The sequence below is a fragment of the Tiliqua scincoides genome, chromosome 2 (assembly GCF_035046505.1).
Source record: "Tiliqua scincoides isolate rTilSci1 chromosome 2, rTilSci1.hap2, whole genome shotgun sequence".
Lineage (NCBI taxonomy): Eukaryota > Metazoa > Chordata > Lepidosauria > Squamata > Scincidae > Tiliqua > Tiliqua scincoides.
The window spans coordinates 229,646,919-229,671,771 of record NC_089822.1 but is presented as its reverse complement, the minus strand read 5'-3'; the positions used below and the strand labels follow the sequence as shown (position 1 = coordinate 229,671,771).

At 43.9% G+C, this 24,853-nt stretch overlaps 1 protein-coding gene across 1 annotated transcript in view; it reads left to right on the top strand.

Moving 5' to 3' along the window:
• Positions 1–24,853, top strand: part of GRM7 (glutamate metabotropic receptor 7) — a 466,404-nt gene that overhangs the window by 29,584 nt on the left and 411,967 nt on the right. The gene's annotated exons all lie outside the window — the stretch shown is intronic.

Below are 24,853 nucleotides of genomic sequence, written 5' to 3'. Positions count from 1 at the left end.
AGCAGATCAGGGGAACCCATCTGGGTCCATGTGCTTGCCTCCACTTCTCCTCTTTGTCTTTCCACTCCCTGGATTGGAAAAGGGAGGGAGTGCTGAGCTAGGACACTGGAGAACGGAAGGAGCAGAGGCTGGCACATCATTAGGTAAGGGGGGCAGCATTTGCAATGCCACCTTGGGCACTGGGAGGCCTTGGGCCAGCTCTGCTGTTGTACACACAGATGGCATTGTATACACAAGCCACAAGGCAATGCATAAACGCCTATAATTTCTAGGGTTAATCACAATTGCCAGTTAATTTTGCAAGCTGAGTATTCTGATACCAACTGCACAGGATAGCATTCTTGAAATTTTCCCCAGTGATGTCAAGGAGCTCGAGTTGTTGGATATGTGCAGCAAAGCTCCCAGAACAGATTCTAGTCACTTTAGCAGCAGAGCTAATATTTCAAGCTTCTCAAGGTTATTTATTCAATAAAAGGGCCCTTCATCTCCATAACTAATAAACTGTCCCCAACCACCCTGCCACTGTATTGCACAGCATTTTCCATTTAGTGGGAATTGGCTAAAAATAAAACCGCTGAAAGGTACAATTGAACATTCATGTTGCCAACCTTCAGTCTCGAAAGACTATGGTATCGCGCTCTGAATGGTGGTTCTGGAACAGCGTCTAGTGTGGCTGAAAAGGCCGATTCGGGAGTGACAATCCCTTCCACACTGGGAGCAAGTGCAGTCTGTCCCTGGTCTGTCTCCCTGGCTATGGGCCTTCCTTCTTTGCCTCTTAGCCTCAGACTGTTGGCCAAGTGTCTCTTCAAACTGGGAAAGGCCATGTTGCACAGCCTGCCTCCAAGCGGGCCGCTCAGAGGCCAGGGTTTCCCACTAGTTGAGGTCCACTCCTAAGGCCTTCAGATCCCTCTTGCAGATGTCCTTGTATCGCAGCTGTGGTCTACCTGTAGGGCGCTTTCCTTGCACGAGTTCTCCATAGAGGAGATCCTTTGGGATCCGGCCATCATCCATTCTCACAACATGACCGAGCCAACGCAGGCGTATCTGTTTCAGCAGTGCATACATGCTAGGGATTCCAGCACGTTCCAGGACTGTGTTGTTAGGAACTTTGTCCTGCCAGGTGATGCCGAGAATGCGTCGGAGACAGCGCATGTGGAAAGCGTTCAGTTTCCTCACACACACACAAACCCCCATGCCAACTTACTAACACCTTATTGCAGCAGTTCTCAAACTTTTAGCACTGGGACCCACTTTTTAGAATGACAATCTGTCCAGGACCCATTGGAAGTGATGTCATGGCCAGAAGTGACATCATCAAGCAAATTAAAATAAATAATTATAAATAATTAAATTAAAATAAAATAAATAATTAAATAAGGGGGAGCCAGTCCTGTTCCCCCAAGTGAATTTACTCTGAAGTAAGTCCTATTGTGGTCGATGGGGCTTACTTTCAGGAAAGTGTGGGTAGAATTGCAGCCTGTGAGCCCAATCCTATGCATGTCTACTCAGAAGTAAGTCCCATCGTGGTCAATGGAGCTTACTCTGTAGTCTGCCTGCAATAACACCCCACCCCCCCAAAAAAAGAATCAGTGAGATTTCCAACCCTCCCCAGTGCCCAGCTTAAAGTTCTACTGTTTCAGGCATATCCAGATAAAGACCCTCCTGGCTTCGCAAGTGCAAAATAGAAAACATGCCCCTTACCAGTCCAAGCCATTTTTTTGTCCTTTTTAGTGGGGGGGGGGGGGGAGGCTGCCTCTGGACATTTGCTGCACTCCATTTCCATTGGATCGGGACTATTCTGGTGTCCTCACATTCCCCTTTGCCTGGCCTGACCACCAGCCAAGGCACGTCTGCCTACTCGCGAGTAAACACGACATGAGGCTGCTTCACTTTCCAAAGGGCTTCATAGACTTGCAGCTGGGAGGGGGGACCTCCTTCTCCGTGTTTTTGCGGGCTGTATTCATTGGATCAGGACTATTCCGACCTCTTTATAGTCCTCTCAGCCTGCCTCTCAGCCTGCCTTGACTAAGGCAAGTCCACATACTTGCGAGTAAACACGACCACGTGACTTCGTTTCGGGCTCAGACTCGCAGCTGGGAGGGGTGTTTTTGGGGGGCTGCTTTCATTGGATTGGGACCATTGTGGTGTCGTTGTATTCCTCTCAGCCTGCCCTTTCCGAAGGACTATGGTAAGTACGCCTACTCACAAGTAAACGCGTGATACGGCTCACTTTTACTTTCCATAGGGCTCCATGCATTTTTTCCTTCCAGTTTTTTGGCCATAACTTTTGAAGCAAAGGGGCTATTTCAGTTCTGTTTTTTGCATTGCACTCCACTGGCCATTCCACATCCAACGGTGTATGGCATGATGGGGTAGCTCCTAACATTGCGGTTAGCGCATCCTCCCCCAGAGCACGTCACCTCCCCAGCGCGTCACCCGGTGTGGCCCGCACCGCCGTAGCGTTACCAGTGTTGTAAAGCAAGGTGGGGTAGGTGGTGCCTTCAGATTTATCTCTCACTAAGAGATGAGACATGAAGGAAAGAGAAAAGAAAGCCAGACTAAAATGTGTGTGATATGTGAGTGTGTCTATGTTTCTAGTCCCTTACAGTTGACAAAATACTTCATGTTTGAGATCATGAACGCATGAAGGATCTCTACTGTAATCTCCATCTGAATACAGAGGGGGAATGGTGTAACATGTCCAAAGCCTTGGTGTGGAATGGTTAATGACTTTTCTTAATACATACTTATTATGAAAATAAAACAATCTCTAAAATATTATAATAATGATAATTCTTAGTGGTAAAATATAGAACCTTTAAAATTCATTCTAATTTGTGGACCCAGTTGTGATTGTTTAATCAAAGTGTAAGAATTAGTTATGACCAGAATCTGATAAGTTCATCCAATACACAAGATATTGACACTATACATAAACTTTTACATACAGTATTCAGCCAAAATAGAGAGGTAAGTTGCTTTAAAGATGGACAAAAAAACCAAGAATCCTATAAAGGTGCAAGATTTAAATTGTCTAAAGATTGAACCAAGATTTTATAAATCCAGTCAAGATATGAGATTTATATTACCTAAAGATAAAAACAAAGTCTTACACATGCAATCAGGGAGACAAGAATTAAGTCTAATCTCACTTTTTCAGCAGAGATGGGAAAAGGATAAAAAGATAAATTATCATTATTTTATATAAGCTTATATATGTGACATGCATTAATACTCATATCATTTTTGTCTCAATATCTCATGAAAAGAAACAATTTTTCAAAGAATTATCTTCTGTCCTTCATATTATATGCTGCCTGTTTAGCCATATCATAGTACGTATATTGTCTGAGAGCCCAATCCTATCCAACTTTCCAGCTCAGTACAGCTGCAGTGCAGCCCCAAGGCAAGGGGACAAACATTCCCTTACCTTGTGGAGGCCTCCATAACTATCCTCCTACCACAGGATGCAGCGCACCCCCCACTGGCATGGCTATACCAGTGCTAAAAAGTTGTATAAGATTTGGCCTTCATTCTTCTACATTCTTCTTCTTCTACTGTTGGTACAGAATTCAGTCTCCAGTGTTTTGCATAAAACATCTTTGCTGACGCTAATGTAGTTGCTGCCACTAATACAATATGTTATCGTAAATATTGAAACCAGTTCGGTTATGCCATAGGTTAAAATGATTTTTTAAAAATATGTGGATTATATACCACATTTCTTTAATATCACCCTTGGCACAGTTCAATTAAAAAAACATTCTGGATCCAATATGACACTATATGATGTGATACTATATCTTGATATGATACAATATGATACTGAAATCTTTTTTAATTCTCTATCCATTACTGTTGTGCCAGTGGGCAGCCCAATCCTGAGCTGCCTGGGGCGCCCAGCCTTGGCGGCACAGAGAATGGCTGTGGCCGGATCTTGCATGCCCCGGGCTACCGCAGAAGGCGCCTCCGGAGAAGGGGACTTTTCCCCCCTTCTCCCGGGTAAGGTAAGCAGCCCCGCAATGGGGCTACTCACTTTACTGCTGACCAAAAGGTTGTGTAGAGCGCTGAGCCATCCACGAACGCCTTGGATCCTGTGGAGTAGAGCTCCACGGACCCATCTCCCTCCCTCCCCCGAGCATGCCTCCCGCCTGCCCCCCTCCCTGCATCACGCCTCCGCGTCATGCCTCCCCCGCCCTCTCTCTGCCCCCCACCGGCCTCCCCTCTCCTTGGAACACCTCCTCCCCACCCTCGTCCCCGCCCCTGCTTACCATGCCACGGCTCAGTGGTCCGTGAAACCACTGAGCCGCGAAGACTGGGCAACCGCCCCGCACTAGCCCAGCACCAGCCAGCGCTGGGCTAGCACAAGCAGGAGCCCGGTGATGAGGCTCACAAACGTGCCTTATGGCACATTTACAACAGTCTCCAGTGGCACGGAGCCGCAGCACAGAGCCCAGGATTGGGCTCTTAGATGATATTTACATATGATGAAATATCCCCATTACTATTCCACTTTTCAAGCATATTGGGCTGTAAGCCTTTCTTTTTAAAGTATTTTTAGCAGAGTCACGCATCATCTAATTGCTATCTTGATACAGTTTTTTTTAGTAGGGGATGAGGCATGCCAGGGGAGGGAGAAGGGCGGGACGAGCAGAGCTGAGGTCTGCCACATTCAGAGCCTCTGTGTCGGTCCGCAGGCTTGACATGGAGGCTCTCAATTCTACGGCAGCCCACGGGTTGCCGCCGAATCGAGTAGCCCCATTGTGTGGCTACTGGCCTTACCTGGGGGAAGGGGACAAAAGTCCCCTTCTCCCAAGGTACTGCCAGTGCTGCCCAGTTAGCACACAGGATGCTGAGGAAGCTATTTTTGGTGCAGCATACGATTGGTCTGTGTGTCTCTTGAGTAAAAATCTTCTGGCCTTAAAGTAATTAGGTACTTATTGTAAATACTGAAACCACCTCAGTTATGCCATAGGTTAAAATGCATTCTTTGATATGTGAATTATATGCCACAATCCTTCAATTGCTCAAATCCTCCTAACTGTCCAGAGGGGCTAAAATCCACATCAAACATTACAGGGACCTCATGGTGCACATGCTGGAGTCAACCATTTGTTGTACTTAGCCCATATCCCTGATGGATTATGAGTTACTGTACCTGAATGATTCCCATACTTGGTCCGAACCTGCTAATTACTCCATAACAGAGCTAGTAAAATGATGGGGTTATCACTTGGCCAGTTCTAATGGTATTTTCATCTGGGTCTGAAATTCAAGCTCAATAAATAGCTAGCATAAGAATAGTCCAGTCCCCCAATCTAATGGTCTCTTTCCCCTCCTGCATTACTAGCTCATTACTTCTCTGCAGCTTAATTCCATTTTTAATCTGAAATCAGCTTCTGTTTTCTTAAGATTTTTTATCTTTTACTTTTATGGGTAACCATTGAGACAGAAAATTAAACTGTAGTAGTATTGTCACTTTTATTGCTGTTCTTCTCAAGAATGATCTATCTAGACATATTAATGTGTTCAGTTGGGGTAATGTTTTCCTTGTCAGAATTCCATAATTATTTTCAGATAACTGATTTTTGTTCAAATATAGCGCTAAATACATTTTCAGCCCAGTCCTCACCAACTTTCCAGCACCGATGCATTTGTACCAACAGGGCAGAGGCTGCATTCTGTCAGGATGGGCAGTTACTTTCCATCACCAATGCAACTGCAATGCAGTCCTGAGGTAGGGGAAGAAACATTTCCTTACCTCAAGGAGGCCTCCATGACTTCCCCCCTACCACCGAATACAACATGCACCCCGTAGGCATGGCTGCATTGGCACTGGAAAGTTGGATAGGGTTGGGTCCTGAGAGACAGTGACTAGCTCAGATACCCTGTGGGCTTTGTGGCTGAGGATTAAAATCCAGTGTTACAATACTGTGCACACTTATATGGGAGTAAGTCCTATTGAAGTCAATGTGACTTACTTCTGAGTAGATATGCATAGAATTGGGCTGCAGGACTCCTAACACTGATTCCCATTGACTGGAGAATAGCAGCACCAAAATGGTGACTACTGTATCCTGCAGACATGGGGAAGCCACAAGAGATCTTCTCAGGGAAAGGGGACTTTCATCCCCTTTCCCCGAGGAAAGCCCCAGGCCTTGCAATGGGGCTTCTCAAGTCTACTCCAGCTATTTTGCCAGTGCAGACTTGAGAACAGCTGTGTTGGGCTTTGGAACCTGACATGTAGGATAGGATCTGGCAGAGGAGGCCTCTGCTGGTCACACACCCCTCCCAGCTGGTTCCTCCCTCTGCCCCACCCACCCTGGAACACCTCTCCCCGCCCCATAAGGACCCACTACCATCTGGTGGTCCCACTTACCCCCGGACGACTGCACAATGTCCTTCTCCCGGTGCTGGGCCCAGTGCTGACTGGTGCTGGCCCAGCCCCGGTGCTCCTGATCCTGAGGGTACTGTAAGTCACTGGAAGTCAGTGCCGGTGTTACAGCTTGTTAGGATTAGGCTCTTAGTCCTATATAACACACTCACCACTAAACCACACTGGGTTAATTCTTGTTACATGGAAGTACTGATGGTACTGCTGGTCTGAACAACTTTCCTGCACATATTGTGCCATTGCAACTATCTGTGCTTCTATGCTATGAATATATCTATGCTTATTTTCTTTGAATACTGGAATTTGTTGATCATTGGTTTGGTTTTATAGTATGGAGAACCTTTCAATGAAATTGTGAGCTGCAAAGCAAATGGCAGGAGAGAATTTTAAAATAACATGTTTTAAATACTGACCTCCTTCGTAAGCTTTGATAGATGCTCGCAAGGAGGATGCATTAAAATATTTCTAATTTCCTGACATTAAAATAGGAAGGGCTTTTCTCAATGCACATCCACTCAAACAGCCATCATCAAATGTCCTAGTTTAACAAAGGTCCCTTGACTCTATGCATGCCAATTAACCTGACTATTGAATTTATAAATCAGTGCTAATATATGTCCTACCAAAGTCAGGGACTTTGGGCTGTGTATCCACTGATGTCTTACAATTCATTAGAGGGGGTATAAATGCTTGAATGAGCTTGGTCTAAAGGTGCACAAACACATTCAAATGAATTTCAAATTAGGACTTTGAAAAAGGATTAAGTGGGGAAAAAGTACCCCAATGAGCACTTCAGGCCAACATTAAATTCTGTCCGCGTACAAAATATAAAAGGCTAAATAAATATTAATATATCTACTTTCCAGTTGATTATATTTTATTTCTAATCTTCATGCTCTCTGAATATGTGGAGTGGGTGTGAATGGAATGGAAAAGGTTCCAATTTTGTCTTGACATTGAAAGAAAGAGAGACTGCAATCCAGAGCATGCTTATTTGGGGATTGTTTCCACTTGAAGGAAATATGTAGTGCTGAATGTGAGCTGAATGTGAGCTAGTGTGCAGGACTGAATTTGAAAGAAATTTCAGAGCCAGCCCGTCTTCAGTGCTAAGACCAGGGTTTCTAAGAACATGTGGAATGCTTTCACTTCTGAGTATTTACAGCCAAGCTCCTATACATCTGAGATTATGGGACATGACCTCTAAGTTGACTTCTGTGTGTGTATTGTGTGAACAACATTCAAGTTAAATCAGGCTAAGCCTTGAGTGCACTAGGATTAGTTTGTCTAAGGATTCCTTTTTGTTCACGGTTTGGCTTCTGATTCACAGTCTTGGTATTTATTTGCTACATTTGTAAGCCATCCTTCTGCCAGTGCACCAGTTTGATAAAATGGCATGCAGTGAGTTTTGCCAGCTATGGCAAAGATCTGAGTAGTGCACTGAGCATGCTGGGGCTCTATTATTTTCACTGATTTATAGGTTTACTCAACCTGTTTTGCCAAAGTCAATGCTTCTTACTTTTGTTCTTCATTTGATTTTATTATCCCGTTTCTTTATTAGACTTTGAATAAACCTTTTACAAGCACTGAGTTGCCTCTTTGGGAAAATCCATTGGATTTTCACATCTCTTCACGTGCTATTGTGAGAATGAGGGCTATGAGGTTCAATATTCTTTAGGGGTGGTAGTGATTCTGTCTATGGAGCCCCTCTGGCTATCCTTATCTCCTGGGCCAGTGGTAGCAGATTCAAACTACTAAGGCTTTTTTTTTTTTTAACCTGGTAAGCTGCGTGTCCAAACAAGGGGAAGGGGAATGGAAAGGAGCATGCTACACTAGGCACTACTGCCGTAAATCCGCATGCAGTTGTTAGTGGCCCTTCTCTGGACCCTGACACATAATATAAAAAGGACAATGGAGAAGAGGAGAGGAAGTTGTCTAAAGTGCTATGAGCACTGCATGAGAGTTCAAATGAAGGCAGAGCTGAATAGCAGTTGGTCCAGCCAGGGTGATGGAGAAAACTTCAGATGCAAGTGATTTATAGTGTAACTTCACGTGTTTGGGGTTGTCTTCCTTGAATTCCTGTCATTTTGTACTGAAAATGATTCAAGGTCTAATGTGACGAGTATTTAGCCATCTAATCAGTTTTTACTGGCAATAATTTTTTGGCCAGGATCCAAAGAAATGTGCACCTCATTTCACATGCCTATAAAATCTTTGAATTTTGCTTGGGGGGGACTAAAAACATGCTTCAGGCCTCATGGTTAAACACTGAAACCAAGAGAAGCAGTTTGTATGACATTGTATAGGGGGTCTACTGGTCAAAGGAGGAGAAATGTCAAGTCTCATGAATTTTCAGAAGTTGCTCTTTGGATCCTGGCTATTCAAAAAATTTAGAAAAACAAAGCAGGTAGACAGGCACAAGAAATGGGGAGCGACTGGCAGGAAAGGGGTATACATATATATAGGCTTAGAAAAGAATAGTTCAAAAGAACAGAGGCTGCAGGTATAAGTGGTGGATACACAGATGGAGAATGGCAAAGATTAGTGGAAAATAAATGAAACCTCAGCTGATGGAACATGCATTAGTTATCAGGTGATCGATAATGCATTTGGACACATGATAATTGCTATTGCTACAAAGGGAAGATGAATATTTACAATGGTGATACTGAATGTCTTTTGTCCTTAAAAAAAATCAGAAGAAAATCTTTTTCTTGTAGAATCCTTTCTTAAATCTCCTTGAAAAGAGAGGATGGAAGTTTCCCAGAGACAATTCTTTTTGATGAAAGCATTTCACCTGCTTACAAATGATGCTGCTTTGGGGAGATGAATAAGAACCTGATACAAGTTGAGCTGATTAGAAGCTATTGGCACTTGCCAGAAAATCCTCTATTGCTATAAAGCATGAGAGAGCCATTGTGGTGCCATCTAGCCTGTTAAGAATTTAAGGACCTTTATATATTGCACAACCTTCCAAAATAACTAGAAAACAAAGGTTCAGATTCATACAACATGGCTTGTACCTTGCTTTCAACTGTTGTGTAGCATCATTGTATTATTTATTTAAAGGATCTTTATACCACTTTTCTAAAAACCCAAAGCAGGTTTGTATGCTACTGGAATGTTTTGTATAGGCAGGCTGAAGTTCACACATGAAAGCACTCAGATTTCCTAGCTGCAAAAAGAAGCTCACCCCTGGTACATTGGCAGTGCAGAGGTGAGGCACTGAGGCATGTTTCCATGGCTGCTGTACTTTGATACAACAGTCACAGTTTTTATAATGCCCAAATTAATTGACACCCAAATGTATACATGCCAGGGCTGGCCCAAGACCCTCTGGTGCCTGAGGTGGTGTGCCAAATGTTGCCCCCCCCTTACACCTGGTGATCTGCCACCTTCCACTCCTCCTAGCAGTCTAGGCCAGCCATTCTCAACCTTTTCCTGGGTCCCCTTAGGAGCTCTTCTTCGGTTACAGGGCTCCCCTGTCAGACAAGGATGCAACATAAACAAACATAAAATCATTTATTGTTTTCAGTCTCCCCCCCCCCCTTTCAAATATGCCTGGGCACTCTGAGAGCCTTCAGAATATAAGAAGAGTCCTGCTGGATCAGGCCAAAGCCCCATCTAGTCCAGCTTCCTGTATCTCATAGCGGCCCACCAGATGCCTCAGACTTCCATTGCCTCCCATTCCCTCAGCCCTCGTGGCTCTCATTGAGATCGGCTGTTCTAGGCCATCGCTGTCCTTCCCTCCATACTTCCATTTTGAGCTTCTCTTCTTTTTCTTTTCCAGGGAGCAGGGGCAGAAGGATCAGTGGGGTGAGGAGGGAGATAGAAGTAGGTGCCTTAATTTTGGCCTTGTTGATAGGTCAGTCCTGATGCATGCAGGTAATGTATGAATACCACTGGAGTGTGGTTGAGATCCTTTATGCATCAGGAAAAAGATAGGCATGTTCCTGACTCAAGGAGCTAACAATATAAGTTCTGACAGTGGGGGAAATCACCATGAGAGGGAAAGGGATAGAGATGTGGTTCATGGTATAAACCTTTCTCAGAATTCATTCAAATGTGAAAAGTGGTGGTGATTTTTTTTTTTTCAGTTATTACAGAGACATCTTCATTAGAATCAGATGAATTTCAATAAACAGCGGGCTAAAAGCAGGCCTCTACAAGCACTGTGCCTTTTTGCAGAGGGATCTCCACAGAGCATAACAGAGCCTGATCTCTAGCCCTTGGTCTGTACACCAGGTTATAACTGAGCCTATGCATGGCTCCTGTAGCTCTTTCTCCTATGTTCCATAAAAGGGCAGCCAGAAGAGGGAATATGGGAGATACTCACAGACTTTGCCGTTCCCCAGACACCTAATGCAGCATCCTTATCTTCTCTCTCCATGAGTTAAACACAGTTGAGGATGCAACTGTGCGGTGCAGTAATCCCTTGTCAAGCAGGTACTGTGTCCACAAGGGATAGAATCAAATCACTCATCAAATCTCAGCAAGAAACAAAGGCCTGAGCTGGGTTCAGTGTACTTGTGTGCTTTGCACATGTGCAGTTTTGTCAAGTCTTCATGTCTTGTCTGCCACAAACTTGTGTTATGCATAAATTATAATTGTGTCAATTGGAACTGCTTTAACGACACTCTTCATTTTGTAATGACTGTTCTTTGAGGAGGTTGGAGGAAAGTGTGTATGATTTAAATATTCCAATTGAGCGATTAAGAAAATGTGCAATGTTTGATTAGCTCAAGTGCCATGAGGACAATGGTCCATAAACAAGATTAAGTGGCTTTAGCCCACCATCAATCAAGATGATGCATTGCATTTACTTCTCCAGCAAGGCCACTGAAATCAGCGTTCTATCAAATCATGTATTTCTAGCTCATCCACTGAAAAAAGCCTCTCTTGCTCAAGATGACATTTCATCATAATGCCTCTGAGCTTTGCAAATGAGGCAATAATTCAAAAACTTGGACTTACTGAGTAAAATAAAAATGAATTGGTCCTGATTTGTAATAAATATCCCACATATTCAGCAAGCAAGGATAAGTAGCTCTGATTTGAGGGCTTTAAGATATATGCAGTTGAGTGGCTAGTCTGCTCTTGGCTCAAGAAGACAGAAGGATTTCTGCACTCATCAAGATGGCATGCAGCAGAGTAATGGCATGGTATTCCTGTTAATATCAAGTATGAATGGAAAGGTCTATTGATGTTGGCAGGGAGAGGCTACACTGTCTTGAATAGCTGTCAAAACAAGGTTTAATGGGACACCAAAATCATTTCCAGCACTTGTTCTCCTTTTCCACTTGTGGTGCAAACCCACAAGGCTAGCAGAAAAGTAGAAGAAACAAAGTCAATGTAACCCAGGCAATTTAAATTTGGCAAAGTAACACTTGTTATAATTTAGTGAGAGACGCACTGGTAAGTAGAGGCAGGTTGGTGCATTTGTAGAGGATAAGGCAATATTTTGGTATCAGTTCAACGCGGAAGGGAACCTATTAGGTCAGGGGTATGGTCTATAGAAAATGCTGTGGGGGGGCAGTTAGGAGGCAGCAATTATGCCATCAAAGGTTGAAATCATGCCTCAGTCATAACAAACTCACCAATCATAGACATGAGTTCAATTGGGAAATGTGTGTTAGGGCGCAGTCCTAACCCCTTATGTCAGTACTTTCCAGCACTGGCATAGTGGTGCCAATGGGACGTGTGCTGCATCCTGCAGCTGGATGTCACTCACGGAGGCCTCCTCAAGGTAAGGGAATATTTGTTCCCTTACATCAGAGCTGCATTGCCCTTATGTCAGTGGCAGAAAGCACTGACATAAGGGGTTAGGATTGCGCCCTTAATCTCAGAAGCTTTCTCACTTAAATAAATGGGAGTTGGAGGCTTTTTTAAAATCCTGAAGTCTTAATAAAGGATACATTTCAGTTCTGGTGCTTTACTGCACAATCCTAGGCATGTCTACTGAGAAGTAAATCCCACTGATAGCAACGTGACTTACTTTCAAGAAAGTGTGTATAGAACTGCAGCCTTATGTGGGTTCTATGTTACACCCAACATGAAAAGAACAGGGAACATGGCTATGGAGTCCGTTTGGGTGGGGCTGGGGCAGCCGCAGTTCCCCTCTAGTGAGGTACAGCATGCCCAGTTTTAGAATGCCTGTGTAGCCTTATTATGTGACTCACTGCTATTTTAATCCACTAAATGGAAATAGCCTGGCACCTTTCCTTGACTTTTGTTTAGAACCAGGTCTAACACTTGGGCATTCAGGATGGAGTCATAACTTTGTGTCCCTGGTGTCTATGCCATGCACCGCAGGGGGTAATGACATTGATGGAATTAGAGCAGCTATTTTGGATGAATTCTTTTATTTGGGCCCAATCCTATCCAACTTTCAAGCACTGATGCAACCATGCCAGTGGGGCATGCAATGCATCTTGCATCGGGGGCAGGAGGGCAGTCACGGCAGCCTCTTCAAGTTAAGGAGAGAACAAATATTCCCTTACCTTGGGGCTGTATTGCAGTTGCATCCGCATTGGAAAGTTGGGCAGACAAGACATGAAGACTTGAAAGCTATCCAACTTTCCAGCACCGGTGCAACCTCAAAGCAGCCCCAAGGTAAGGGAACATACCTTGAGGAGGCCTCTGTGACTGCCTCGTCTCCACAGGGTGCAGTGCACGCCCAGCTGCACCGGCAGTGGAAAATTGGATAGGATTGGGTCCTTAGTCCCCATAATATATGCATACGGATGTAGTTATCCTGTCAATCACAGCAGATGGGCTTCCTCACCAAATAGTCTGAGAGTTGCAGCTGCAGCTTTATCCTGGTTTTATGGGGATGGTAAACCTGACTCCCTGAAGGCCAGCAGCTGTGGCAAATGTACAATTCAATGGGAATCTATTATTATACTGAGGCCTAAGTCCACTGCAGCACCGATTAACGTCAGATGGAGGGGATTTGTGTACCTGAGGAATCCCCTTGATAGAGAGACATTATTTTTTTCAGCGCAGCCAGTCTTCTTGAAAGTGTACCAATCCAGGCAGATTTGCATATATCAAAAGACATGCATGAAAGCTTGGCCTGTGTCTTCTTCTGTACATGCTGTACAATACAAAGGAATCGAGCTCAGTGAAAACTGAACATTTTGTTCCTCCGTTTAATCTGCTAGTAGTAAAAAAAAAGAAAAAAAGAAAACAATCCTGCACAAATAGTTTAGCCTAGGTTCTCAGTGGATTCCAGCCCATGTGACAAGCATGCTGCAAGGACTGTTGCCACTGGAAGTGCAATTGTACACCTACCCATAAGGACTGGACCTCACAAATGTAGAAGGCTTAGTTAAGAGGGTATTTGGTAAAAGGGTAACAATTATCAATGTACTTCCCAAAACCAGTTTCCTTTTTATTCATTATAAAACATATAGGAATTTTCCTCTTTAACTTACTGAATTGTTCAGTGCTCAGCACAGTATTATGGCTTTATTCAGTTTCATTTATATCAATGATGTATTGAATTAGTGGTGTTCCCAGAGAGGGTGGGCAAAACAGAAAGTTTTGCAGGCGCCTCAGCGGCCCCTTCCCCTTGTTTCCGAAGCCATTCCAAGAGGTGAAGGCAATGCAGAAGTGACACCTCTGCATTGCTCTCACCACGCAGAATGGCTTTGGAGGCAAGGGGGAAGGGCTACTTATAAGGCACATTGAGGTGTCTGCAAAACTTACCATTTCCCCCACCCAGGGAATGCCACCACTGTGATTTTCCAGTTTTCAGCTTGAAAACTGCCATTTTGGGGTAGAGTGGTGTTTCCTGTCAAACACACAAGTACTAAAAAGAAAAATTTGCTTTTCATACCAAACAATGTATAGCACAATCGCCACCACATCTTTTTTTTCCAAGACCACAGCAATTTGCTATGTGGATCATCTCCTTTAATGACACATATGACACTTTGAAAGAAGTGAACAATTAAGGGTGCAATCCTAACCAACTTTCCAGCACTGAGGTAAGGAAAATGCAGCTCTGAGGTAAGGGATCAAATATCACCTTACCTTGAGGAAGCCTCCAGGACTACCCCCCAACTGCAGGATGCAGCACATGCTCTGCTGGCACAGCTATGCCAGCGCTGGAAAGTTGGTTAGGATTGCGCCCTAAGTCCTTTTTTGTGTATACTCTGAAAGATCACCAGAACCAAGGACCCCTTTCCATAAAAGATGAAAAGGGGGCTCTCCTTCTTGTCAGTATTGCTTTTTCTGATCAATTTTTTTAGCATGGTACAGCTACTGCATTTTGAAACAAGCCACTGCAATTTTACTTCTTTTCCCTTATTCAGCGCTGACCTTCCATTTAAAAACTGAAGCTCTCGTTTAGCTTGTATGTAGTGCAGATGTTGCAGGCTTAAGTCTTGTGTATAGCCTGGAAGTGACCTGTGGAAAGTTCATATCTTTTGCTTCTGTGCTCCTTATATTTATTTACTATATGTACACCTCACTGGTTATATGATTGCTATTCCTGCTTTTTTACAATGGTATCTGGAAATCTGTGCCTATAATTCTGTTACATATCCTGCTAGCATATCCTTGATCAAAAGAACATTAGAAGAGCCCTGCTGGATCAGGCCAAAAGCCCATCTAGTCCAGCTTCCTATATCTCACAGTGGCTCACCAGAAGCCTCAGGGTGCACACAAGACAAGATACCTGCATCCTGTTGCCACTCTCTTGCACTTGGCCTTCTGAGGTAGACTACTTCTAAAACTAGGAGGTTGCACATCCGCATCATGGCTTGTAACCTGTGCAGTGGCATCGCTAGGGGGGTGCGGGCCGCACCGGGTGATGTGCCGGGGGGTGACGTGCCCTGGGTGGGTGACACGCTGAAATCGCAGCATTAGGAGCTACTCTGTCTTGCCATACACCACTGGATGCAGAATGTCCAGAGGAGTGCAATGCAATGCAAAGAAAACAAAAGTGAAATAGCCCCTTTCCTTCAAAAGTTATGGCCAAAAAACCGGAAAGAAAAAATGCATGGATTCCTATGGAAAGTGAAAGTGAGCTGTATTGCGCGTTTACTCATGAGTAGGCATACTTGCCATAGTCCATCAGAAAGGGCAGGTTGAGAGGAATCCAGTGACACCTGAATGGTCCCGATCCAATGAATGTAGCCCCCCAAAAAACACCCAAGAAGGAGGTTCCCCCTCCCAGCTGCAGTCTATTGAGCCCGAAACGAACCCACGTGGCCGTGTTTACTCGCAAGTAGGTGAACTTGCCTTAGTCCGTTGGAAAGGTCAGGCAGAGAGGATTTCAGCAACGTCAGAATGGTCCTGATCATTCAGAATGATCAGAATGCAGCCCCCAAAAGCACCTGAGGAGGTCCCTCCTTCCCAGCTGCGAGTCTGTTGATCCCTATGGAAAGCAAAGCAGCCTCACGGTTGCGTTTACTCACGAGTAGGCAGGCGTGCCTTGCCTGGTGGTCAGGCCAAGCAAAGAGGAAAGTGAGGACACCAGAGAGGTCCCGATCCGATGGAGCTGGAGTGCAACGAATGCTCCAGAAGGCATCCTCTCCCCCCCCCCCCGCCCACTAAAAAGGACAAAAAAGAGGCTTGAACTGGTAAGGGGAAAGTTTTCTATTTTGCACTTGCAAAGCCAGGAGGGTCTTTGTCAACTGTAAGGGATTAGAAACATACACACTCTCACAAAGGGACAAAAGTTCCCTTCTCCCCAGGTGCCATTGGCACTGCCTGGTTAGCGCTTAGGATCCTACAGCAGCCATTTTTGGCGCTGCGGCAGCCCCATACTCCGAGCAGGATTGGGCTGTTACACAGATAAGATATTTTTTCATTTTTAGATAATCAGTGACGTCCTCTTAAATGAACATGACTGAATACAGGCCTTCTTTAGAAAGATAGCCCTTAATTATCAGAAAGACTTTCAAGGTGAGTTATACTGGTAGAAAATATTTTATAGTACAGAGCATATTTTTACATTCTCTCTGTGTCTGAAACTTTGTGTTGTAACTTCAGTAGAGTTTATGCATGCACAGGCAGGGGTGCTAACATGCATTATGATGAAATGCTGATTTCTTCATATCAGAGAAGAGAGAGAATCAAATTCTATTAGGTGAATTGCAGCTGGGTATCAATACTAGCCTTGGAAGAATGTTGATCATTGGAGACTTAAGAACATGCATGTTTTTTCTGTGGGCAACTCATGTTTGCCATGTGTTCTGGCAGTACAGCTCAATGATAAGATTGGGTCGTAAGATAATGAGGGGGCTGGAGACCATGTCCTGTGAAGGTAGGCTGAAGGCGTTGGGCATGTCTAGATTGGAGAAGAGATGGTTAAGAGGGGATATGATAAAATTGTCTATGAATATTTGGGGGTCTGTCTTGTGGAAGATGAGCTGATTTGTTTTTGATTGTTACAGAGGGTAGGACCAGAATAAATGGGTTTAAATTACAGTAAGGGAGATTTTGATTAAATGTTAGGAAGAACTTCCAGATAGCATGAAGCATTCTGCAGGTGACATAGACTGCCTTGGAAAATGGTAGACTTACCATTGTTGAGAGTCTTTAAGAGGCTGGGTAGCCATATATTGGGGATATTGCAGTTATGGTCAGCAGGGCCTGCCTTAGATCTGTGGGGCCATGCAAAACATGTTTGCACCTCCCACCCTATGCCCCCCCCGCTCTCCAGGATTAGCTATGGCAGCAAGGTACCTGGCAGTGGCATCACCACCAAGCCAGTTGGACCCAGGGATAGGCAGGAGGGAGGACCATCCAGGAGTAATGTTCTGCTAACCACACTCTTGTGACACCTTGGCATAGAAGATTCCATGCCAGAGCATCAACTACAGAGTGAGGTGCCAGCTGCAGGTGCTCCGCTTGCCTCTCCAGTGCGTGGCCCAATTTGGTCAAATTGCCCTAAAGTCAGCCTTGGTGATCAGCCTGCATTGGCAGAGAGTTGGACCTATTGATCTTGAATGTTGCTTCCAACTCTGATTATTATGATTCTGTGATTCTTTGAATGTTGGCTGAGCTATCAGTCCTCCTGTACTTCAAGCAGGCTTGCCTCTTTGTTCATTAAAAAAAAAAATAAAGCCTCATGAGTATTCATATTTACTCTGTTACCTTATTTCTTTAAAAGGCCATTTGTGTGTGTACGTGCAAAATCAACAGGATCGAGAGGAAGTTTCTTGATGACATTTTGGGCATTAGCCAATTGGCACTGCGTAGAGCTAATTTCTGTTACCTTCCCACCCTTACAGAGTTTGACCCTGTATAGAAATAAGCACATTCAAATTGAATGCCATGAAGACACTTCCACAATATGATGATTTCTTTTGGCAGTACAATCAAATTGGGACTATGCTGTGCTGCCCTTCCAGTGCCTCTCTGCTCAACCTGTAATGAATGAATATTATTGCCTTGCACATTTTAAAGCATGACTTGGTTTGTGCATTTCTCATGTTTTAATTCCCAGACAGCTTTCTCTGATACCCCTGCCTTGCGCTTTTGTGCATGAAGCACATAGAGCTGGCTGTATTCTCTGAACAGCTCACTTGCATCTCATTGTCATGTTCGATTGCATACTGCTTAAGATGGTATTTATACTTGCAGTTGCACATTACAGTGGAATGCTGGTAATTAAGGAAAGAGCTCATTACGTTGCAGATCAATCTGTATCTCAAAAGATGAAGCAGTCTGTTCTGCTATGCTCATAAGATCACCTAATGATTCTTTCAGCACTCTCTACATGGCTTTTGAAGCCTCCTTGCAATTTCCACAGAATGTTGTCAACTGATTTTGCAGGCATCTTTACTGTAGATAGCCACTTTGAAATGAGAACTGTTTGGGGTGAAAGGTTCAGAAAGATTCCAAGACACTGGAATATATCTCAAAACCATTTCTTGGTTCTCCCCTAAATCTGCCTGTCTGGGTAGGTCACTATTCCAGTGGCAGGACCTTTTTTCATTCTGAATTGGTTACTTTTCATTTAGACTGCCTTCTATTCTCAGCCACCCAGATCGTAACATATGGTTCAATTTGTTTTTTTTCACTAGTCCACATGGAATTTGATGTTAGACTACTTCAGGCATATTATTTCTTACTGGGAACTTTTTTCCTTAGTAATTCAAGCCCAAATACTTTTTAACACAAAGGAACACAGCAAGGGTAATTGGGGGAGGGGGGTTTGCAGGATCTGGCCCAAATTCAGTATAGCACCTGAAGTTGTACCCAAGCTTCCTGCCTCACCCCTGCTTAGTCATGTGTGTCAGGAGATGTCTGCCAAGCTCCCGTGGTTATAACCATTCCTGGTGCCTGCCATTACTTAAGAACAGGTTGGGCTAGACTAGAGAATGCTGGAAGTGAAAGCTGATGCCCTGTTCTGCTCCCAGAATTCTCTCAACCAACCAGTTTAGAAGAAGCATGTGGTCAATGAAGGAGGCAGCAGTAATGGGGCAGTAGGTAGGCGGTGACCCTGTTCCAGTACAGTGATTGGAGCAGGACTGCAGTGGCCCAATGTGACCTCCTTCAGCTTCACTAATGTGTGTGATGGTTTGCTTGGAGCAGCAGTGCAAGCAGAAGATATGGGTTGCGCCATCTTATTTCTCTGGACCTTCTTTCAGGACACTGAGGAGAGAATCTAAGTGGCAGCAGGGTGAAGTAGGAGCCATCAAAGCATGGGTTCTCTGGCAGTTGCCCTCATTTTGCCCTACTCTAGGGATCTCTAGACATAGTGAGTTTTTAAAAAAAATAAAATAAAATAAACATAGACCAAGAATTTATCTTCAGAAATACCTGGATCATAATAATATGATCCATTCTTTACTCAGCGTGTGGTCGGTCTGTGGTCGGTCTGTGGAACTCCTTGCCACAGGATGTGGTGCTGGCATCTAGCCTAGACGCCTTTAAAAGGGGATTGGACAAGTTTCTGGAGGAAAAATCCATTATGGGGTACAAGCCATGATGTGTATGCGCAACCTCCTGATTTTAGAAATGGGTTATGTCAGAATGCCAGATGCAAGGGAGGGCACCAAGATGAGGTCTTTTGTTATCTGGTGTGCTCCCTGGGGCATTTGGTGGGCCGCTGTGAGAGATCCAAGCACCGGTCCCAGGACAGATCCTTGGGGCACACCGCTTTTCACCTCTCTCCATTGTGAAAATTGCCCATTGACACCCACTCTCTGCTTCCTGGCCTCCAACCAGTTCTCAATCCACGAGAGGACCTGTCCTCTAATTCCCTGACTGTGGAGTTTTTTCAGTAGCCTTTGGTGAGGGACCGTGTCAAACGCCTTCTGAAAGTCCAGATATATAATGTCCACGGGTTCTCCCGCATCCACATGCCTGTTGACCTTTTCAAAGAATTCTATAAGGTTTGTGAGGCAAGACTTACCCTTACAGAAGCCATGCTGACTCTCCCTCAGCAAGGCCTGTTCGTCTATGTGTTTTGAGATCCTATCTTTGATGAGGCATTCCACCATCTTACCCGGTATGGATGTTAGGCTGACCGGCCTATAGTTTCCCGGGTCCCCCCTCTTTCCCTTTTTAAAAATAGGGAAAGGAAGGTGGAACTAGCAGGAAAGGAAAGTGGTGGGCTCTACAGACTCCTAATCCACCACATTTCTCTCCTACTCACTTTCCTGTTCCACCCTGTTTCCATCTTCAGATCCACAGAGTGGGAGGAGGAGGAGTGAAGGGGATAGCTGGGAAAGAAGGTTTTGTGCAATGCTATACACATCAGGAGCACATAGACAGTATTGGCAGAGATGGCCCATGTTGCATGGGGGGGCAGTCTGTAACAAGAGTACAGAAGTAGAAGCTTTATCTCAGCCAGGAATTGTACAACTCACCTTCTACTTTCTTGAGCAGTGCCAAGAGCTCTGGGATTGTACCGATCCCTGGAGGTTTAAAATCTGTTTGAGGCTTTTGTACAATTCTGTCTAAGCTGTGATTACTGTCCAGGATGTGAATAAAAAACAGCAGCAGACATGCAGTTTTCAATGTTTGTCCAGCTTGCTAAGCCATTCAGTGAAAAGGTTCTTACCTGTAGAACATGCATACTTCAATACCAAATTGAGGACCACAAATTTGGCTCCAATTTAGTGAGCACTAATGTTTAAAAAGCACTGCACACACAATGTTAACATCATGCAATCTATTACTCTGGATGATTTAATGTTAAAGACGTTCATATCAATTTAGTTGCCAGGTATACTCAAGAGTAGAATCCCAAATCTGTACTCATTTTGCTCTCTTTTTTATTCTTTAATATGAATATATTTTAGATGGCCTTAAGTGTTTTAAAATTCTGACTTCTCTCTCCATTTAGTGTTATAACTAATCTTTGTATTAGTCAGTATGAGAAATGGCCAAATAATGGCCCATGGTCCTTTCTGGCTCCTGAAACCATTTTTCCTCCCTCTAGAGACGAACAAACCAATATAGAAGAAAGATTTCACTGTAATAATATTGACATAATATCAATAGTCTTCATACTTCTCCTCTACTAAATCTCTTTCCGCATTTGCACTTTTACTGATTTCTGTACATTTCAAAGGATTCTGGTGCAAGTTCCAGGCCGCTATCTGTTCATGCAAGAATTGAGCCATTCATTGGGACCTGTACATATTGACACTAAAACTAAATGCATTCAAGAACCCTTTCTTCCAGTGGCTTCACACTGCAGAGGAAGATTGGAAGTGGAGGGCAAACGGAGTCTCAGGGAAGCTTGTCTGCCATTTCTGGCCCTTCCCATTGAGGCGCTCTTAGATAAACGTCTGTGGAACCTGGATTTCTCTGGAACAGCTTCTGAAAACCTAAGTGGTGTGTGTGTGTCTTTCTTTTTAAGATTATAATGTTATACTTGAAACATCTGAAGTAAGCTAGGTGGTTTATAACTGGAGAGAGGACCTGGGCCTCCTTTCAGGGAACTGGTGGTACCCAGATTGAACCAGTGGTGATAATACAGAAAGCCAGTCCTTCTCTACCAGCATGGAGGAAGGGTGTTGGTTTCATTTCTCCTGAACTGCATGGGAGAACATGCAGAAAAACTGCACCCCTTTCACAGTTAGGTAGCAGCCTGCCAGTATGCTGGGTGGGAAGGGAGAAAGATGTGTGCCCTTATGTTTCCCACAATCCAGGATGAAAAGTAGTTGGTTGGAGTATCATCCTAGCTGGTGTACTGTTATGTTTTCAGCACCTGGTGAATGCTTCCTTTATTCTCCCAGGCGTTTAAATGTTGACTTGTCTGCTACTTTTTAAATATTCTATCATGTTGTGTTTTTTTATGGCAATTTTGTGTATTTTTTTCTTTTGTAATCTCCCTGAAAGCACAGTGAAGGCTAGTATTCAAAAGTACACTAAATAAATACAACATCGTATACATTTATAGAAGAAGCGGTTGTGTCTCAGGATCTGCAGGGTTCTGTTCCCAGCAGAACCCCTGCAATTGCCAAAAATTGTGTTAAATGAAATCAATACAAGAAAATAAAGTCTCTTTTCTCAGCAGTTTAAAAATAGCCTCGCTTACCATTGTAATGTGGGAGAGTGGAAGCAGGCAGGTAATCAATCAATCAATCAATCAATCAATCAATCAATCAATCAATCAATCAATCAATCAATCAACAGCTTAATTTCAGTTCACTTCCGTCCCCCAGAAGCACACAAAAGAATGCAAAGCGGAGGTGATAATCACTTCCGCTTTGCATTTTTTTGTGCATGCTCCAGGAGGAAGGGCGGGGTCGCTTGCCTTGGAGTGAACTGAAACTAAGCTGTTCTAAGCCCCAGGAGAGTTTGATTGATTGCCTGCCTGCCTGCCTGCCTGCCTGCCTTCTGCTGCTCTCCTGCATTACAATGGTAAGTGAGGCTGAGTAAAGGGAAATTTATCCTTTAATTTAAAGGGCCCTTCTCATTGCATTGAGATAAAACCAGGGTGCCAAATCTGTGGATAATTAGGTTATACCTGTATGGAAATAATGAAAATTTTTATGTTCCAAAACCTGCTGGTCAGAAACAATTTCTGAAAATGTACATTTTTTATCCCTGTTCTATCCAATACAGTACTTGCAATTAAAAACCTTCTTACCTTCCCTTGTAGCTTGCTATCTGAACCATGTTCAGGTTTGTATCTCTTGTGGTAGGCCTTACTTTGCTTGTTTGTGTCTATGTCATGGTTTGGATGCTGTAGATTGATACCCATGTGACCAAATTATCCTGTCTCTTTTCAGAAGGTCATTCTATGACTGTTCATTTCATCTGTCTGATTCTATAAAATTCAAACTCCGATTCAATGGCTTTTAAATGTAAAAATAAAGTGGGGGGGGGCGTTTGGGTAATTGTCCAAATTGTACATTATTCTCCTTTCTTGCTCAGAAAAAATGTATAGTTGAAAAGGGAGAAATATGATCAGAAAGTTAGAATCACAATACTATTTGTATTGCGGAAGGTTGCCAGACAGTCAAATGAGCAACACAAAGCTGGTTATAATTTTTTTAAAAATCTATTCTCAGGGATGTTTTCAATTCTGTTTATCCTCCAAGAATGCCAATTTAAAACACACACACACACACACACACACACACACACACACACCTGTAGTAATACTGTATATAACTTTGACCTTCTTTGCTGCACTTATCGCCAAAAGACCACCTTTGTTTGAATGCAAAAATATTGCTAAAACCCTCCCAAGCTGGTCTAAGTGAAATTCTTGGCTGTAACACAATCTCTGAAGGTGCTGCCAGCCATCGGGCATTTACTGTCAATGTAAGAAATCAGCTGAATTTCCCTGGGGAAATATGGAACAGCTTAATTGGCAGTAGGCACCAGATTTTCCCAGAGGAGGAGAAATATAAATAGAGAGGGAAATGCACAAAATAAAAGCAGGGGGTGGGTGGGTAGAAAAAGCAGGACAAACCTAAAACACTTGCATGTTTGAGCACAGGTTCTTATTCTGCATCAGGAAATATTAACAACAGGTTTTAAGGTGCAGGGAAGATTTGGCCCATTCCAAAGAAAGCTAGTAATATTTAACTATCACTTAAATTGAATGGTACTGAAGCCATGGCTGGGGATCAAACAAAATATTGCACTAAATATATACTACTGCCCAGTGAGTTTTTACATTCTTTTATAAATACCATATGGGGGAGGGATGAAAGGTGGCCGTGCTGGAACGGGGAGGAGGCTTTAGTAGTTGTAGTTCGCATCCAAATTGTGCCCCATGCCCTGCACACTGTTGGGGGGTGGACGACGACTTCTTTTGTCTTTCAGTTGAAGGTGTGCTTACCAGTAAAGATAGCACACTGATGTGTGTGTACATGCACTAGCACGTGAACACACACAGAATGGGAACAAGGTGAGAGGAAAGTACTAAAGTATCTCTGCCCACCCCACCTCCATCATATTCTTGCCATATTTTGTGACATGTACACCATGTGCACAAATGATTATAAAAAAAGCAAAGCAAAACCACAGGGCCTCTAGCAAGCCTAGGGCCAAACTACACATGGTAACTACTCCAATCACTGAAATGGGCCTGAAGCATGAATAACTTTATTGATTTTGTCAATAAACTGATTGACAGTTACAATCAATAAACTGATTTTGTAACTTTCATAAATTGGGCTGTCAGGTGAATTCTAAGCAAACCTCACCTTTTGCTCTACTAGTAAAATCCTTGGGAAATTATGAATTATTCTAGTAGTCTGAGATCTCAATAATTCAGTGTCAAGGGCCATCAAGTCCATTTAGGCCCAATAATATAGGGTCCTAGCACCGGCACTGAGCTCCAGCGCTGTTGCCGGGTGTTGTAAATGTGCCGTCAAGCATGTTTATGGCACCCTCTGAGTAGGGAGCACTGGTGCCAGGCTAGCGCCAGATGGACACCACCCAGAGCAAGGTAAGAGTTCCAGGTGGCAGTGCAGGCTTTCGGAGTGGGACAAGGTGTTCCTGGACAGGGAGAGGAACTGGCCTGGGAGGGGGGTGAGAATTTGCATGTCAGGCTGCAAAGCTTGACACAGGGCTTCTTAAGTCTGCACCGGCAAAATAGCCAGTGCAGACATGAGAAGCCCCATTGAGGGGCATGGGGCTTTCCTCAGGAAGGAGACAAAAGTCATCTTCCCCCAAGGAGATCTCCAGCAGCTTCCCAGCACCCACGGGATACAGTGGCTGCCATTTTGGTGCCACAGTTCCTTCATGTGCTGGGAAGCTTAGGATTGGGCTACCCATTGCATTTGGTCAGTTCTGAAGGCGTTGTATATTGTTGGGTGATCTAGTCTTATGAGACAGCAAGACTACTGGCTTCTAGTTGCCTTCTTGTGATGAAAGGTTTTCCTGCCTTGAGGTGTTTTGTTGTAAATGGTGTAAGACATTTTTTTTTTTGGGGGGGGGGGGGAGGAATTATGTCCACTCTGACTATCATAGTTTTGCAGAACTGAAAGGGACATGGTAGGTCCTTTTAAACCAGCCAGGAATCTGCCC